The 14,627-nt window shown below is 35.9% G+C and overlaps 1 protein-coding gene across 4 annotated transcripts in view; it reads left to right on the top strand.

Moving 5' to 3' along the window:
* Nucleotides 1-8,764, top strand: part of LOC127790229 (double-stranded RNA-binding protein 1-like) — an 82,900-nt gene extending 74,136 nt beyond the window's left edge. Inside the window, exons 1-6 of one of the 4 annotated variants that reach the window (XR_008020739.1) lie at nucleotides 2,291-3,706; nucleotides 4,558-4,648; nucleotides 4,978-5,125; nucleotides 7,499-7,733; nucleotides 7,839-7,935; nucleotides 8,713-8,764. The gene's annotated coding sequence lies outside the window, so the exon portion shown is untranslated. Of the gene's footprint in view, nucleotides 3,707-4,557; nucleotides 4,687-4,977; nucleotides 5,126-7,498; nucleotides 7,734-7,838; nucleotides 7,936-8,712 lie in introns of those variants that run through there. The other 3 variants (XR_008020740.1, XR_008020738.1, XR_008020737.1) reach the window with 3 other exon arrangements.
* Nucleotides 8,765-14,627: the final 5,863 nt, after the last annotated feature.

The raw sequence follows: 14,627 nt of genomic DNA, 5'->3' as shown, positions 1-14,627 counted from the left end.
GGCAAGATCTAGTAGCGAAAGCAAAACCTTATGGCGAGAGCCAGTGGCGGAGCCTTGTGTCGAAAGAGCTAGCGGTGAAGCCTTATGACAAAACCTTGTGGTGAGAACTAGTGGCAGAGTCTTATGGAGAAGGAGCTAGCGGTGAAGTCTTGTGGCAAAAACCTTGTGGCAGCGAGAGCTAGTGGCAAATCTTTGTGGCGAAATCCTTGCGACAAGCATCCTAGCGGCAAACTCTCTTAAGACGATTTCTCTTATGGCAACCTAAACACTGAGCTTAAGTGGACCCACATCACAAATTTTATTTGTTGTATTTTGGCAACAACAATTGGAAAACTCATGCTTCCTCATGTTTAGAAGTTTTAATTTATATTTATATTTCTTATAGATTTATAAATAAATATATAATATAATAAATTTTTATACTTGAATAATTAATTAATCATTACCTTTAATTTAATGTTAGACTAATGCATGAGTTTTTCAATGCTAATTAAGATTTAAGATATCACATTTTCAAAACTAGTGCATGGGTTTTTCAATACTAATTAAGATTTAATATATTATATTTTGAAGACCATGCAAGAAAATTAATGCATTGTGAAAGAAAAATAAGTTAAAATTCATATTTTCAATATTTTGTTATCATTGCATAAATTAACTTTCAAGATCATAAATTAAAAATTTAAAGAGAATTTTTAATTAGCATTGAAAAATCCATACTTCCTTACGTTTAGGAGTTTTAATTTATATTTAAAATTTATAAATAAATATATAATATAATAAATGATTTTACTTTAATAATTAATTAATCATTACACTTAATTTAATGTAAATATTTAATGATTTGTTGTTCCAATGTAATAATTTTTGTGTATAAATAAGAAGTTTATGTCAAAATTTTTCATTTTATATAACGTTATGCAATTTAGTAAAAACTTTTTTAAAGTAACTTTTTAAAATATGGACGTTAAATGTTCGAGTGTTGAGACTTTAAGAGATTCCATAATTTGAAGATAAGTCATAAACTTATAGCATTGCCATTGAGATGATTTTCATGGATGAATATGTTTTTTTTTCTTTTATAAATTTATTATTATTAATTATTTATATAAAATTTGCCATCAATTTTATATGATGGAATTATTCATGTAACAATCAAGCGTTAGTTGGTTCAGTCTTTCAAAATATTGATTTGTGAAAGATAATTGTATTTTATGCTAAATTTTATACTTATATATATGAAATAGAAGACTACAAGTCACAAGTGCAAACTAAATTTAATGTTAAAGACTACTGTTGTAGATGTTATAGATGAAAGTTTTATAATACAAAATTTTATTTTTAGGTCATTTGCTAATATTTTTAGTGTAATTGAACTTGACGAATAGGAATTGCTTAGTAAGTATAAAATTTATTATGTAATTATTTATGTCTTATAATTGATTTTTTTAAAAAAAAATTCATTAAAGATATAATTAGAGAGATCATTGATAAAGACAATGCTAAGTGCTAAAAATCTCATGAAATGAAAAGGGAGAAAATGTGATAACTTACTTAATGTGTTAATTATTCTTTAACATATTAAATAATAGTACATTAAATTAAAGATGTTCTATATTAACACATTGAATAGTGAATAATTAATTAAATTTAAATTTTAATAAAATACTAAGTATTAAAAGAAAAAAATAACCTGTAATTATCGATTATGTATTTATTTAAAATAATGAGTTTAATTTTTTATTCTTAAATTTATTTTAATTATACCTTTCTTATATTGTACGGGTTTAACATTAGTTATTTATCATTACATTTTGATATATTATAAATAATTATTTTAATTTTTTTACCGAAAACCTTATTTTATATTTTCTAAACACACCCCACCCCCAAAAACCACTCACTCAGAAGATGTTTGGTTTAGCGATTTTTTTTATAGCTTTTAAGTTGTTTAGCTTTCAAGTTAAAAGTTAAATAGCGTTTAAGTTGATAATGTATTTAGATAAATGTGCTTTTAAGCTATTAATTAATATTTATGTATTTGTAGAAATAGCTGATAAGTTATTAAAATTGGACAAAAAGACTAAAATAAACATGATGTAAATTTTTATTATTAAATGTTAATAAATTATATATGATTATTAAAAATATATTAATACAATATTACTATATATTATATATGTTATATATAATAATAATATATATTATTTTGTGTTATATATATATACATATAACATATATAACAGCGCTGCACAGCGAGAAGAAAAGGGGAAGAACAGTGGCCGATGGCGGATCTTGACGATGGCAACGGCGGCAGCCCAATTGGAGGAGGGGTGATGGCGGCGGTGATAGTAATCGCCTGAAGCAAAGGGAAGATGAAGAAAAGAGCAAACAGGGAAGATGATAGGAGAAGATGAGAGCAGAATAGTAATTTCATTGGTTAACTGTGTAGCGTTTTCTGGCAAAGTTGGGACACCAGCTTTTGCTAAACGCTGATATAGCAGCGTTTAAATGACAAAACGTATAAGCTAAAATTATAAGTCAAACACTTAAACACAAACGCAGAGCAGCGGATCCGTTGCATAAATGGCTTAGCGGCCAAACAGCCTCTCAATCTCTCGCCCCCAAACCTAATCTCTCACCCTCTTGACTTTTTCTCTCACCCCTCTCGCCACACCCTCCACCGCCGTCTCGGTCTCTCATCCTCTCTCTCACTCTCTCTCCCTCCCGCAACCGCCGTCGACCCCCACCGCCAACGCCGCTGCACCTCCTTTGCCCCCCAACGCCGCCGCTCCAGCCCTCCCTCCCTTCCTCCGCCACCGCTTCCACCATCCCTCCCTTCCTCGCCGCTAGATCTGTCCATCCCTTCCTCCGCCGGCGCTCCCGCCGTCTCTCCCTTCTTCGCCGCTAGATCTGTCCATCCCTTCCTCCGCCATCGATCCCGCCACCGTCGGTTGATCCGCCGTCGCCACCGCCGCTCGATCCGCCAAGCTTCAGTGAGTCTCTCTCTCTTTGGCTCTCTCTGGTTCTCTTGCACTCGCTCTCACCCTCGCTGCCTCGCCTTCGCCCTCGCTCTGGCCTCTCGCTTGCTCGCTCTCTCGCTCTGGCTCGTGGCTCGCCTTCGCCTTCGCTCTAGCCTCTCGCTTGCTCTGGCTCTCTCTGGTTTGATTGTTCTTGGGAAGCATATGCCGATAGTTTTTTATACTTTGAATATAAATGGTGTCAATTTTTTTCTGGCTTCTTAAGGCAAAACCAGGGGTTTCGCTTCATACCAAAAGTCAATTATTGGTTTCGACCATTTTGGGTCTGCCGACGACGTCACGGCTCTCTCGCTCCCCCCGTCACCAACCCCTTTTCCCCTTCTCCCTCTTGGTATATTCATCCCCACTTTACGGTTCTAGATTCATGAATACCGTCTAGATCCTTTTGTTTGGGAGGGGGAATTGGAGTTGATGCTGTTGGGAGACATAGTTGAATCGGTGGAAATGTGGTTGAAACTTTCCAAGAAGGATAACCGGAAGACAGACGCCGATGTCAAGGCACCGGTTGATCTGGACCCTCGTCTTGTTGGTGCCAGGCATCGCGGGTTCCATATTGAACTATGTGGACGAAGACACCGGCAAAGAAGAGCGGGTGTGGGTTCGTATTCTCTCCGCCGATTACACTTTCCGTACCAAGCTCTGGTCTCTCTTTGATCCTTCTACTGGTATATTTCTCGTTCTTATCTTTTGTTGGGATTTTTTTTTAATCAAATGTTCTTTTTCTTTCGAATTTTACTTGCGTCGGTCTGTGTAACTGGCTCAATTATGCTGAGCGGGAGGTTCAAGCAAAGCACATGGCTGTTTATTCTTTTGGAGTTGCAACTATATGGTTTCGGTGTATTATTGAACCATAATCTTTACAATCAAGTTTATTTGGTTGTTGGAAAATCTTAAGTTTTTATCTTTGTTGGGTTAGGAACTGCAGTATAAAATGTTTCTTACAGTTTTTTCCTTCACAGAATGAAAAATTAAGGGCCTGTTTAGTTTGTGGAAAACATTTTCAATTTTTTGAACTCCAATTTTACGAGTAAGCATACCTAACATTTTGTGTTTCAAAAATTAATAGCATTCATTTTTAGAAAATTTAGAACACGTCTTTTTTATTTTTTTCCAATTCCTATTATAAAGTTTAAACATAAGAAAATTGAGTATTCTGTTTTCTAATTGGAGATTCAATCATTCAATGAAAATTTGATTTTAGAAAATTAGAAAATGTTTTCTACAACTCAACCGGCCCTAAATGTTTGAGTACTTCCTCTATTGTCTATTTAGCTGAACTGCTTCATTTGAGCATGGGTAACGGGGCTAAACTTTTGAGAACTAAACTTTATATCCAGTATGTGATATGTACTGTAGGTCTTTCAAGAATGCTCTACCCTATAGTGGCTGCTTGTTTTGTTTTGTATAGTGTTTTAATGTGATTGCATCTGTTAGAAAAGGCATTTAATTTTTTACATGTCAGCTTTTTTGGTTTATGTTTCAATGAAGGACTTATAAAGCTTTTTCTTTGGGGCAGGTAAAACTGTGTCTCTGGATCGTAAGACAAAAATTTGGTCCCTGAAGATAGATATGGGCTGTATGCAATTGATGTATTAGATCCCGACATGGTGCGCCCTGTCTTTGGCTCTGGTTTTTGTTTTGCATGGTGATGCACTCCATCCGAAGGAGATAGTATTTTCTTTTATTATTTAGCTTGATTTGGTACCTCAGCCTTTTTATGGATGCCTGGAATCTTAAAAATGTTAATTCCAATGGATCTGATGAGTACCATGATAAAATTGGGTTCACATAATGCCTAAGGAAGTTTTTTAAATCAATCTGTATGATATTAATAATGTTAGTCTTAGATGCTATCTAATTATTGGGCTTGATGCAGTTGTAATTACTCATTTCTTTGAGATTTTATACTTTCAATTGATTACAATTGTCACTGCAGGAATTGGCAAAACCGCTATTCCCATTGTGTGAGTGCTATTTGTTGATTAATCAGTTTGTGAAATCAAGGTCTCAGTTCAAGACTGGTCTAGTTAATCATGCCTTTGCTGCTGCACTACGAGCATTCCCTCTAGTAGGTTCTCTGTGTTGTAAGTTATTTTCTTGAGTTTTATTGGATTTGGACAGTTTTTATTTTGTTTTCTTCACCTGTATGCAGATTATCTTATGTTGTATTCAGACACAAGTTTAAACATCATGCAAACACGTTTAAACTGTCTTATTTCTGGAAAAATGAAAACTATGGGCAAAACCTGAAGTCATTCTCAACTAATGTTTGCTTAAGTTTAGAAGTGAAACAGAAGGGAAATTATGGCCTAAATGATTAATTCTATCTTGTTTTATTTAATTCAAACTATCTAGACGCTCTAGTCAAAAGATTTCCTTGTTTGAGCCATGGTCCGGGAACTCTTCACTTCCTTTATGGCTTAGTCCATTATTAATGATAGATACCATTTTATAATCTGTTGTGACCTGATTAATTTGCATCTCATATGAAACCAGGAGCAGCTCTTATCTCTCTCTATCACATAGTTGGGCCTAACATTTTGACCTTGCTTCATTGATGGTCTTCTTTGTTTCCTTTTTTTCTAATTAGGATATGTTAGCAAATTCTTATACGCATAGTTCTGAAAGGCGCGAGGCGCAAAGGGTCCTGGAGCCTGAGGCGCGAGGCGCGCCTTGGCGAAGCGAGGCGCACCTTTTAGGAAAAAAACTAAAAATCTTGTAAAATCATAAAAAACTATCAAATTATCAATAATAACACATGCATATCATTAATGTTTCATTATCTTCAAATTCTAAACTAACAACATCAAAGTTAATTTATTCATCATACAATTTCTAAACTAGAAACATCATCAAAGTTCAAACTTAAAGTTTCAAACTCAAACAAGTACCAACCATCGTGCAAAGTTCTAAACAAACATATAAACACTACAAGTCCACAATCAATAAAGAAGTTTTAATCATCATCATCATCATACCCTTCACCAAATTGAAAATCATCATCTTACGGTGCCATATTTTGCTCATCCCTGATTCCCTGTTATTTTTCTTCTTTTGCATGTACTCTCCAATCTCTTGTTTTATTGATGGAGGACATTTTGGAATAGCTTTAGTATTCTCCACAATCAATAAACACTACAAGTCCACAATCAAGAAAATGCTTTCATTTTGAAAAATGCTATTTTTCTAGGTCTGGAAGATTAGCGCATTTTTTCTAAGTCTGGAAGATTAGGGCATTATAAGGAGACATATAAGAAAATGTTTTCATTTTGAAAAACTAACTCCCGGTATTTTGATAGTTAATATTCATTGTTGTTAAAATGATTTTTAATGAATTTTTCAAGAAATAGTAGGTATGTATTTTGGGGGTGGTAAAATCGCTAAATCCTGAATTTGTACTAAAATCAAAATTCTATTTTCTTATTGTTATGGATTTTGATTTTTTAGATATTTTTATTGAATCCAAATGGGGGGTACTTTCTTATTTACATTTATGTATTAAAGTAAATGGAAGGTAAAATATAAATAAAAGAAAATGTGGACATTTACTTAAACTAAAGAAATGTAAATAAGTAGTGATGTATACATGCTGAAACTGAGAAGAGGGGATGCTGGAGAGGAGAGAAAGAAATGGTGCAGCAGGATGTAGGCGCGATTTTCATGAGGCGCGCCTCAGCGCCTCACCTTGCAAGGCGCGCGCCTTGCAGAAACCGCCTCGCCTCAGCCCAGGCGAGGCGCCAAACTGGCGCCTTAAGGCGCCTTGCGCCTAGGCGCGCCTTTAATAACTGTGCTTATACGAAATTCAATTGGTCTTGAATCTTTTCTTGCACCTCCTCACTCTGCGACCATAACTCCATCAGTTTTGGTCCTTTTGGAGCTTTTTATTTTACTCTCATGGAATAGTTTTTGCCATGTTTTGAATTGTAGCAGTCATCAAATTCGACATTGGGTTTGTCTTACCTTCTACAATTTAAGTATGTGGAAACGGGAAAATTACCTAAATTTGGTTGCTTATGGTATGCTTCTTAAGACACTCTTAGTATTACTTCAAGCTTACCATTGGGATATGTGCTTGCCTGTATCTAGATGCTGTTCCTATGTCATAAAATAGAACATTGGGTTGACTGGTTTTATGCTAGTGGGTGTTGATTCAATTCCAAATCAAATCAGATAGTTCAAATCTGATAATTTTCAGCATTTGCCTTGAAATTTATGGTATCTAAAGTGTCATTGCATGGTTTTTAAATGCATGGAAAGAAGAATACTCTATGTATGCTTGTTTTAGATTGTATACCTTGTAAACAATTTAAAAGTTACCCATGTTGACATACTGCTGATCATGCACTACCAGCGATTATCTCGAATGGTTTCTTATATTTTAAGGTCCAGAAATAGAGCACTGCATTGCTTAACTGCTTGAGCTTATACCCTTGTTGTTGTTCACATACCATCTACAGCCACAAAGGAGCTGGCCCAGCTTCTGAAGAAAATCTCATCTCATGTACCTGGTTTAAAACCACTGGTGATGATATCCCACCCAACATACTTCATGATGATGATCTCAAGGTCGAACAAGTTGCTTTGGGGAGAGAATTTCATATAAGTTTTGGGGAGAACTGTTCACATTTCACTGCAACAAATTGATTCAGTGGTGTCAAACCTTTGAAGGAAGCTTCAGTTTCAGCGTCAGATGTATATGTCATATGATGGTCCAATTCAGTTATTGTGCTTGACAATCTAACAGCTCATCATGTTCGTGTAACATGGTTTTCCATCATTTGTTTTTATGTAAAGCAGGTATTGGATCGACTTCAGTAAGTTGAAGGTTTTTGTTAATGATCATTGCAAATGCTCCTTTCCTTCAATTGAAGTTACAACAAGAGGCTTAGCTGAGGTATTCTGATGATTTCTTCCGAATCTCTTTGTCCATGTCTTGACCCAGTGTTTTTCTCCTTAAAATATCATGCATTTTGGCCTCAGCCTCTCTGCTTTTATGTAACTTTTTAAACTATCAGCCAGATCTGAAATTGCATTCCTGGAACAGTTTGAATTTTATTTTCTCATGATGGAGAACACTAGTTAGATTTAATATTAATTTTATGAGCCTTTCAGAAGATAAGACCACAGATAGAAATAAATTAAATGCTCGAATTCATGTAGCCACCCCACATATTGGGATAAGGTCTTGGTTTGTTGTTGCTGTTATATGATGGAGAACACCAGTATGATCTTGTGTGGATACCTTTAAATCTGTGCTAGTATCTTTGCTATGGGAAAAAATCCATTGGCATTCCAGTTCAGTAAAGTTTGACAACTTTCTATATGTATGACCTTTGAAAATTACAATCAAGGATGGGCATCTTCTTTCCCTTATGCTTGGAACTAGGATTGGCAGAAGGAGAAAAAATGAAAAAGAAATGTTCTTATATTCATGTATATAAGCACTGCCACTTTCTTTTCGTTTCCTTTCAAGAAAAATCCCAGTACCAAAATAACTATAGGGTTTTCCACTCAGACGACAGTTTTCTTAGTTCTACCAGCCCTTGCTGGTTGCACATTAGTGTCTTCGTTTCAACTTCTACTTTGTGTTCATGATTTGATTTTCTGCTTAAGCTATTCGACACTATCATTGCTACCCTCCAAAGATCATTAAAGTTTCAATTGATTTCAGATAACCGAGAAGATAGCAGCTGTTGATGAAGTGTATAAGCTTCACAATCTACCTGAATATTATAAGGTTAGACTTGCAACCATTGTTGCTTATGGTTTTCCTCAAATCCATCTATTATCATTATACGGCAATAATTTTTCCGGCTGTCTCCCTATATTGATTGCAGGATCCCCACCCACATGTATCGATAGCTTGGGCATCGGGCAATGTCGGAGATTTACTAAAGGAAGCCATTGCAGAAGAGACGAAGAGATACCATTCATTTGGGGGACATGTGCAGAAGCCTATATTTACCTGTAAGTTCACTGGCATCAAGGGTGCGTTTGATTGCAAGCATGGAATTTGGGTGGAAAGAAAATATTTTCTAGGCAATTGGATTGCTTAGAATTAAATTCCAAGAAAAATGTCAATTGAAGGTGTTTGATTGGCTTAAATTTCTACCTAGAAATTATTATATTTTTTCAATTTTGGTGTTTGATTTTCATACATATAGATACATATATACGTATATATATATAAATATGGCTGCAAATGGTGGTTTGATGTTGACGGTGATGAGGAAGAAAACGAAGGGAAGGGCCGCTGTCATTGGCCGCAGCTGTCACTGGCCAAGCTTCCCCTGTTGCCATTGCTGCCGAGCTTCTCCTGTCGCCATCACTGTTCACCCTTTGGCCGCTGCCTCTATCGCCCTCTCTCTTGCTCAGACTGCTGGCTGAGCTTCCCCTCATCCTCATGACTGGTGACCGCACTTCTCCTCTTCTTTGTGACCGCCGGCCACTCTTCTTCTCGTCTGCCATATAGCTTCGAATGATTTGCAGAGGGGAAGACTGGGGTTGATTTTCCATTTCCCTGGAAAATCTACCCCCCCCCCCCAAGCTGTGGTGCGTGCGCATGGGAAAATCTTTTCCAGCTAAAGTGGGAAATGGGCATCACGTGACTCAAAGTGGAAAAATAAATTACCTTGAAAATTTGGCCAATCAACACCTCAAAAGCTAGAATTTGGGTGGAAATTAGCCATTTTCCATGGAAATGGTGTGCAATCAAACACACCCTAACTGTAAGATAGGCAATCAAATATACCCAATATGTTAATGCCAGTAAGAGTATTATTGAAACTTCCAGGGTGTTGAATTTGTTCATTTGGGAAGTAGCTTGACTCATCAGACAATCACTTCCCAATTCTGAACTTCAAACAGTAGAAAACAAAGATGAGTTGAAAGTTTGTTTTATCTTCTAAGCCGCCAGAATTGACATCACAGCAACTGCAAGCACAGCCATGGACGAGTAAAACACATTTCGAGTGATTTCATTTACTGAGTTTGTGGCAAGGCAGGAGAAGGAGCTGCACTTGGAGGTGACACTGCTGGGTTGACGGTGATGGCCAGCTTCTGGCTGCCAACAGCACAGTGCTGGCCGATGCCGCAAAGGTACCACTTCCAGCTGGGAGTTGCTAGCATGATGGTGTCGTTGCTGGATGTCAGAGCTTCTTTCAGTGGTGGTTTGGTGCAGTTCTGAAAGGTTGTTCCGTTCACCTTGAAAATGTTGTGAGCTCCAGTGGGATATTGAAAGACTGCATGATTTGGTCAGAAACCAAGGTTAAGAAAACATGTTTCCAACTGAACACAAAAAACTGAAAACATGACAACAAAATCAAATGTAGTCAACCCGTGAAACTCACTGAGCCTATCTCCAACCCAGAAATCTTTGCCTTGCACCCAGGTTTGATAATCAAAATTTATTGTCCAACCCGTCTCGTCTCCTACAATGAAATCCTTACCGGAAAAATGAGAGCAAGAGTGATGAAAACATGTGTGGCAGCCATTGAAACAGGGTTTGTTCTGAAGGGAGGGGGGGGGGGGGGGAACACTGAACGCTTGTCAACTGAAAGTGTTAAAAGTGGATGGATGAAGAAGAAAGGGGTGGTGTCTGAATGTATTTATAGGGTTCATTGGGAAACCAGTGCAGGGTGGCACGGCCATGTACAGCGACCAAATCTGAGTGGACAATGACCGTCTTTGGCAATTATGAATTGATCCAAAACTGACCCAGGAAATGTTTCTCGAAAACTGAGAATGAGTAAACAATCCTGTTGTCTTGAATCACAGATGTTATTTTTCATGGACTCAATGACTCAGATTCTGTATTTTTCATGGACGGTATCAATTTCCGAGATACGGACTAGTCGTAAGTAGTTGGACAATGCTTCTTGTACAATCGGTCCAGATGGATGGATCCGTCTGTATATATTTTTAAATAAATTTCTGTTTTATTTTATTTGTTATCTAGGCTAGATAAAGGATTTTTGTCTAAAGAAATAAAATCTTTATTTTGGAATTACTTTATCTGTCATGTGTTTTTAAATTATTTTTATTTCTTTAAAAATTTAAGTAATAACTTGAAGCGTGAGTGGTTAATATGCTGGCAGAAACATAGTTTTTGTTTCCCAATAAACTGGAAAAAAACATAGTTGAGACATGAGAAGGGATAATTTTTTTTTTAAATTTGGAAATTTATTTGGCAATAAAAAATAAAATTATTTTTTTAAAATTTAATATAAATTAATAATTGAGTAATAGGCATTAAATGGGCACTTGTTACTCTGCTCGGGATAGGAATGGCAATATTTATTATTAAGTTTTGATTATTGAGTTATTTTAAATTTAAATTTAGATAACCTAACACTGCAAAATATGATAAGAGATCGAGATACGATGTGTGTAACAAAATTCCTGGCTGTTTACGCGTGCACCTCGAAGGCGCGAAAGATGGACAATTTCGGTTACTTTGGATTCTCTAATTAGGGCCTTGGTTCCATGAAAGAAGTAGAACTGAGCCTGGCTCCCCCTTCCGGCTGGTTCTGCACTTTCTGGAGCGTGTTCTAGATCTGGGTTTCACCGATGAGGACCAGGAATTCAAGAGATGGATGGCACTGCCCACCTTGTGTTTGGTATTATGGGTCAGTTACCCCCCTCTCTTTTGTCGCTAGTTTGTTTTTTGTTTTTTTGCCTTTAATCATTATGTTCCTTTCGTATTCTGCTTCAAATTCACTGGTAGTCTTCCACTTCTTGCAACAGGTAATGCTAGTGGGTGGTGGTTGGTCTGAGGAGGCTTGATCTGTGAATTCATTATTTGTTCTTTGGTTTATGAACATCTCTGATAACCTTGCTGAACCGCTTGCTTTCTGCTTGGTGAATTTTTGGATAGTAAAGTATTAAAGTTCCACTTTCTTTTGGCAATGGTTATTAAGAACAGATAAAATGAAAACATTGATTATGGTGATTATAAATTACATCAATAAGCTTTTTCCCCCCCTCTTTCCAATGAGGGGATTTATACAAGGAAAACATACCATTCTAATTTTCCCTTTTTATAGTTGAACAGACAGATAAAATGCAAACATCAATTATGGTGTTATCAACGATAAAAAAAAATTGGTCTGCTTGCTGTGAGGTCTCTGGAAATTATATATAAAATAAAATATGAGGAATAGTAGTCACTTTAGATTTTAATTTTTCACTCTAAAAGCCTTGATTATTGTGGTCTGTGTGCCTTGCTTGGAAATAGAGGTCAAGCAATGCAGGATGATTCAGTTACTGATTTGATCTTACCCTGTTCAAAATATTCTGGAAGTGCTTGAGTAACACAGAACTAGAGCTTACCTCTGGATAAAAGTTGTTGAGAGTATTTTGTGTTATTTAGGCAATATTATGAAAATACAACTCTAGTGAATTGATTTGATTAACTGTTGTTGGTCTGTTAACTAGCACTGTCATGGGTAACATACATTTGAAACGAGACTAACATTGTCTTTCTTTTCACTCTCTATTTATTTTTGGAATCTTCTATGAACCGTTGTTATAGTGACTATAGTAGTTCAAATTCTATTCAATGTTACATATCATTGAGAGTTTCTCTATATGAGATAGGAGTGGGAGATCCTTGAGATTTGTATGGGTATTTGTCTCTGTTTTGAGTGTGAGTTCGAGCTTAATGTTGATTGAGGCTTGATCATTTACATTTTTGATGAAGATTTAGTGAAGTTTAAGGAATTGTAGCTTGAGTGGTCTTCTCCTGAGCCTTTTTGCTTGGAGAGAATATCCATCCTCAGGAAATTTTCCCACTATGAGGGTTTAAAGGAGCAGTTGAAGAGATAGATGCATCGAGACTGCATCCCATTTTTTTCTATTAGATGGTGCTTTTTTATTTTTTTTGGAGAGCCAACAAGATAAGAAAAGATAAAAAAGAATAGGAAAAAAACAGCTAAACAGTTGGGTGTAAACTAGTTGGGGTAAAGCATGTGCTCAAGAAGGGAAAAACAGATTGCTTTAGAATTGCTAGCCATCCTATGGCACCTTTGTTTGTGTTTCTTAGGGTATATCAAATATGAAAATTTGAGCCTGCCTCTTACAAATGTCCTTAATTTGCGAGGTTCCTCAGCTGAGAAATACTTTGCTGAAACTCTGAACATTAATGCATCCAAGTCTGAAGTGATTCTTCACAGATTTGTTGCTTTGGCAACTAGTTATAAAGAAAATATTAGTTTTCTTTACTTTAAGAAATATTGTTATGGCTAATTGAAATACATCACTGGAGTCCTTGTATACTCTTGTCCTTTTAATGCCCAAAACTACAAATTGATCTTGGTGAAAGAATTATTCTGCATTAATTTGTACTTTCTTCTTTTCCATCATTGTCTTTATTTGCCGCTGAAAAAACTGGAGGAAACTCCATAAATGGATTTCTAGAAAACAAAAAAGAGTCTTATCTTTACCAAGACAAAATAAATTCCAGCCAATGGTTTTAGTGTCAAAGATGTCTCTATAACATTGCTGCTAAAACTACCATTTGAGTGTGTTTCAATTGTGTTTGAATTCTTTCAGTTAGTCATTTCTTGGAGGGGCTTAGCTATAAACAAAATATGCTTTTCTTCTGAGACAAATTGCTATTATGGTACATTTATGTTGAGCTTTTCTGTGAAAGATGTGTTTTTGCCATATTAGCATTAGCTATTCTTTTTGGCTAAATGGGATATAAGAAGCAGTTCATTATTTTCGATTTGTTCATGGCACCTGGATTGATGTCAAAGAAAATATAAAAGTTTATGCTAAACAACAGCAGCAATTGTAGTATTTATTTGTCCTTTTTCAATACAATTGTAGTATAACATATTGTTGTGGAACAGGTGATTTTGATTGGTTATGGTCTCCCTGGTAACAAAAAGGATGGTGGATAGATAAAGATGGTGAAAGAAGGTGGCATTGTTCCACTTTCCACTTCTTGAAGCAGATAATTGTCCAAATGTTCGGTTACTCCTCCAGAGACATTTTCAGATAATTGTCTGTGGTTTGCAGACTTCACAAAAATTGTTGGTGGTGAGTTTCTTCTGAGGCCTCTTAGTTCTGATTGAATGTGAAAATATTTATACATCCATTGCTTGAATTTGCACTCTAAAAAGAAGCTGAATAATGCATCTTTTGATTTGATTGGTTTAGTGAGAAGAAAATCAATTAATAGATATTTGTGTAGAAAATAGGCATTTTCTTGATGTGATGAGAAACACTTAAAGTGATGTCTACCAAGGTACAAAAGTTGGAGAATTGGTGATTATGAGAAGTACAAAATTTTGTGGGAAAGAGCTTTTTGCCTCTTTTCCTATTTAAGCATTGTTTTCCTTGGAATATAAAACTCCAGAATGGTAACTTTAAGATTGGACTACACTTTTGTTTGGTTATGTTTGTTTGCCTGGTAGGTTAGGTTGTATTTTAGTTGTGGACCATGTCACTGTTGGAGCATTATTGCACTTTAATCAGATTACTTTCCTATTTTCCCTGCTCTTTGACTGCTTTTCAAAGATATGGACGAACAAATTATATGTAATGTTTAGTTTAAAATATTCTTAATTACCAGCCATGTGC

The sequence above is a fragment of the Diospyros lotus genome, chromosome 14 (assembly GCF_014633365.1).
Source record: "Diospyros lotus cultivar Yz01 chromosome 14, ASM1463336v1, whole genome shotgun sequence".
In the NCBI taxonomy this organism is placed as follows: domain Eukaryota; kingdom Viridiplantae; phylum Streptophyta; class Magnoliopsida; order Ericales; family Ebenaceae; genus Diospyros; species Diospyros lotus.
The sequence above is the reverse complement of the archived record's forward strand: the minus strand, read 5'-3'. Positions and strand labels throughout refer to the sequence as shown.